Here is a 5,254-nt window from a genome sequence, read left to right as displayed (position 1 = left end):
ACACTGAAAAGTCTAAAAAAGTTGAAAATTCTGATATAATGATGGGTTTTCATGAGGTAATTTCTATGGTCTATGAAAATTACTAGCAAAAGTAATTAATTACGATTACAGGTGGTATAGTGTATTTAATATTTACGTATATATTCAACCAATGAGGAATAAACAGATTTGAAATAAAAAAAAAATATATATATTATCTAATTGTAAAGTATACTGATACATACCATAAAATAAATTTTTTAGAAATACAAAAGGTATATATCAGGAAATTATATAACATTTTTGTCTTCATATATAACAGAATTTAATCTAAACCCCCCCCCCCAACCGAAAAAAAAAGAAGTTACAGATTTGAGGCCGATATTGCATGAACAGATCCGGGATTTTGAGGCAGGACTTTGCACCGGTGAATTATTGGCGAAAGGCCAAACCAGCGACTGAAAAACCACATGGGGTACAAGAGGGTTTCAATGCATTTTTTGTAATTCTTTTACACACACACACACACACACACACACATATATATATATATATATATATATATATATATATATATATATATATATATACATATTAGGTAAAATGGGTAAAATTAATTATCACAAATAAACTTCCCTTTCCATATTCAATCTCTAGTGAGAGTGAATACGATACTGAACACTATTTTGAGAATAATATTGGAAAATAAGAAAGTCACATGTTACTGACAAAACTATTGTATATGTATATGTGTATATATATATATATATATATATATATATATATATATATATATATATATACATATATATATATATATATATATATAAATATCTATCTATCTATCTATATATATACATACATATATATATATATACATACATATATATATATATATATATATATATATATATATATATATATATATATATATATATATAAGCCGTATATGACACACCTCTTAATATCTGAATTCTCTCTACCTCGGGATCAGACCCAAAGGGAAATCTTTGGGGCTGAGTGGCTAAGGGACTTCATTTTCTTGCCGCCGGGGTTCGATTCCCTGGCCGACTAGGAGCTATTCATTAGATTGCCTCCCCCTTGGGTCTCTAATCAAGAGATAAAGTAAATCCAGATATTAGGAAGTATATATTATATGGCTTATATGAATATGAAAAATGCATATAAATGTGAAAATTATCATATATATATATATATATATATATATATATATATATATATATATATATATATATATATATATAAATATATATATATATATATATATATATATATATATATATATATATATATATATATATATATATATGTCCTGATTCATGTATGTAGATGAGTCTTGTACGTGAAGGTAAATGAACTCTTTAATCATGAGTATTCCACAAAAACCTATATCTCAGCATGTTATTGTACAAGATTGCATTTTGGTAGCGAAGGGAGTTAGTTACCTTTGGTCGCTCGAGTTGACAAGTTCCTCACCTGAGAGGGTAGTGGTGTACGGTGTACTTACGAACGAACCTTTTGTACTAAATGAAGAAAACCCACATGGTGACGTCTCATTATCCGTCTACATGGGTCATATATATATATATATATATATATATATATATATATATATATATATATATATATATATATATATGTATATGGGTGTGTGCATGTGTTCTGAATTTTAATGAAATAGAAGCAGCAAATCATTTACCATTACCAGACGAAATTATTGCAGAATGTTAATAAAACGACCACACGATTTATTCTGTACGATAACATAAAAAAAAATCCTCAAATTCAAAAGTTAATAGAAAGAACTGTTTGGACGCAATCCAAATTAAAAAAGTAAAATTCTAAATGCCTTTTTCCTTATATAACTTTATGAATTTAATTCATATGAACATATATTTCCATGACTAGGGAAAAATATTATTACTCACCTTTTCGACAATTCGAAGTCATATGAAAAATTTAATTTTATTGGATCGAACAAAATATTAAATGATTTTTTAACGTTGGATCGAAATATTATAAATTGTCAACACAGAAACAAAAAGGTTTGATAATTTCTACATCTATGCAGATAAGGGTTTAAAATATCATATTCGTTTTACTATAAAAAATTTTCTTTTTTTTATTTTTTTTTTATTTTTCTTATTTTTTACCTTTATTCTTATTCCCTTTGAGTCTCAGGCTTGGAGCTATAATGTCTGCTAAGCTGATTTCCCGAATAAGCTGAAACGGAAGGGGGGGGGGGGGGGGGATAAATTCGGGGAAAAAATATGAATGAACATATTTCTTTCAAATACTGACGTAGAAACCTCGTAGAGAATACATCATTGCCTTGGTTAGCAATACTCGTATTTCTGAATATCTGTAGAATACCAAGGTTTATTTGCTATTACCTCCGCCAGCGAAGTTGGAAGGAGGTTATTTTTTCGCCCCTGTTTGTCTTTGTAATTTACGTGTGTGTTTGCTTGTGAACAGCTTCCTGGCCACAATTTTAATCGTAGAGTAATGAAACTTGCAAGGATTAACTGTTATGTAGAAAGCTGGAAATGATTAAATTTTGGAAGGTCAAGGTCACGGTCAAGAAAAATGTCCAATTCACGTAATCAGCCATAAGTTTGGACATCGTTTTCGCAGACTTCAAACTTGGTTCATATTTGATTGTATGAAAATCCACGCCAATTGATACATGTTAAGGACAAATGTAAAGGTCAATGTCGAGCAAAAGGTCTAGAAATAGGCAGCCGTAGCGGAGGTCTGCGCTGTACTGAGTGCCCCTCTATTAGTTCTTGTAACTTCAGCAACTATTATTGGCGTAATGATTTTACTGGAAATATTGGTAATAACTTGCCATCTAATTCTTCATATAACGATGTTGACGACCATATCCATTGCATTGCCATTATATATACACCAATCAGTTAAACAGATTACCGCCTGTTAAAATACTTTTAGACAATTCTTATCAATCCACAACCTCAAAATATTACAAAAAAAAAAAAAAATCGAAAATAAAAACCAATGAAAAATGTATTAGAAACCTTTTCAGCAATCCACACATTAAAATCTCCAGAAAAATATGCACAAGAGATATCATCTATCTTTCTCTCCATGGAATTAAAAAAAAAAAAAGAAGTTAAATGGCCACAGGGAGGGGGAAGGGGGAGATGCAAGCTAGACTGAGGGGCACGAAGGAGACGAACGTGAGGATAAACGAAGGAACGTGCAGTGGATGAAGAGACTCGAGTGTAGCAAGTTTCGCTCAAGTACAGCTACACTCGCTCGAGAGTAGCGCAGCTCAAATACGAAACTGGGTGACTGGGTCCTTAGGCTTTCAGTGGCTCATTCACTTGTACCCGGTATTCACTTGTTGGCTTATTTACTTTCCATGAGATTTTTATGCAATCAGGAAGGCAGTGCAGTTAAAACATTTTAATTTAATAATGATGATAAAAATTATATTAATAATTATAAAAATTATTTCTGGTTTGTTATTCAAATATCAGGGAGCCGTTGCAAAAAAAAAAAAAAAATAATATTAAAGATAAAAATTATGTTACTATTATTAAAAAGAAAATACTATGTCCATAATAATTGGTCATAAGGCAAATATCTATAAGTTATTTTGTAATTATCAAATATCTATTTAAAGGATTTATTCTTATATAGTAAGAAATCAGAACAATAAAATCCTTTTAATTCAATGATGATAATAAAAATGATGATAATAATAATAATAATAATAATAATAATAATAATAATAATAATAATAAATCATATAAACTATATTTGTGGCGACTATTTACCTAAATAACAGTAAATGCACCTCACTGATTTTAAAGCATTAAACTATATGGTTTACTCAAAAAGGTTTGCATGAAATTCAAAATACGTTGAATGCATTTTGAAATGTGGCTTTTGTCCATTTTTCCATTAACTGAAACCTCTCATCTAATTTTCCGCACAAGCTCTCTGATATAACGATATCTTTTGGCGTGCAATTTTAATACTCATATTTTTACATTTAACCTGAGCGTTTGCAAATGAAATTATATCTACTTAGGGAACTTGGTATGCATGGCTGATTTGGAAAAAAATGGAAAAAAATAGAAAACAATAATAACAAAAACAATAATAATAATGATGATGATGATGATGATAATAATAATAATAATAATAATAATAATAATAATAATAATAATAATGAAAATCAAACAAGAATAAAAGGGGGTCTCCAACGGATATAAGAAATAATAATAATAATAATAATAATAATAATAATAATAATAATAATAATAATAATAATAATAATATCGATATTAATAATAATAATGAGGAGGAGCAGCAGCAGAATGAAAATCAAAGAAGCATAAAAGACGGTCTCCTACGTCAATTATAATAATAATGATGATAATAATAATAATAATAATAATAATAATAATAATAATAATAATAATAATAATAATAAAAACAATAATATAAATAATAATAATAACAATAATAACACTTATTATTTCTATCATTATTATCTGGAATAATAATAATAATAATAATAATAATAATAATCATAATAATAACAAAACTTATTATTATGATTACTATCTGGAATAATAATAATAAAGATGATAATAAAAATAATAATAATAAGGATGATGATGATAATAATCATAACCTCCCAAAGCCCCAAACCACTAGTCTCTGAGAGTGATAAAATTTATCATTATTATTATTATTATTATTATTATTATTATTATTATTATTATTGTCATAATAAAAATAGGAAAATAATTCATTTCATACTCTCACTTTGTATCGACCCATTAATTTCCAACGCACATTTCAGCAGGTTAAATCCTACCTGTCTGCATGACTGATAGAGTCATGATTAAAATGTCTTTTTCAGAACATCATCTCCTTCTACGCCTACTGAGCAAAGGGCTCGGTTAGATTTCGTCAGTCGTCTCTATCTTGAGCTTTTAAATCAAGTACTTCTCCATTCGCCATCTACTTCACGTTTCATAGTCCTCACCCATGTAGGCCTGGGTCTTCCAACTCTTCTAATGCCTTGTGGAGCCCAGTTGAAAGTTTGGTGAACTAACCTCTCTTGGGGAATGCGAAGAGCATGACCACACCATCTCCATCTGCCCCTCACCATGATCTCATCCACATACGGCACTCGAGTAATCTCTCTTATATGTTCATTTCTAATCCTGTCTTTTTCAAACTATAGAGCAGATTAATCAAATGCTACGTTTTT

Source organism: Palaemon carinicauda, chromosome 19 (assembly GCF_036898095.1).
Source record: "Palaemon carinicauda isolate YSFRI2023 chromosome 19, ASM3689809v2, whole genome shotgun sequence".
NCBI classification, from domain to species: Eukaryota; Metazoa; Arthropoda; class Malacostraca; order Decapoda; family Palaemonidae; genus Palaemon; species Palaemon carinicauda.
This window is presented reverse-complemented; position numbering follows the sequence as displayed.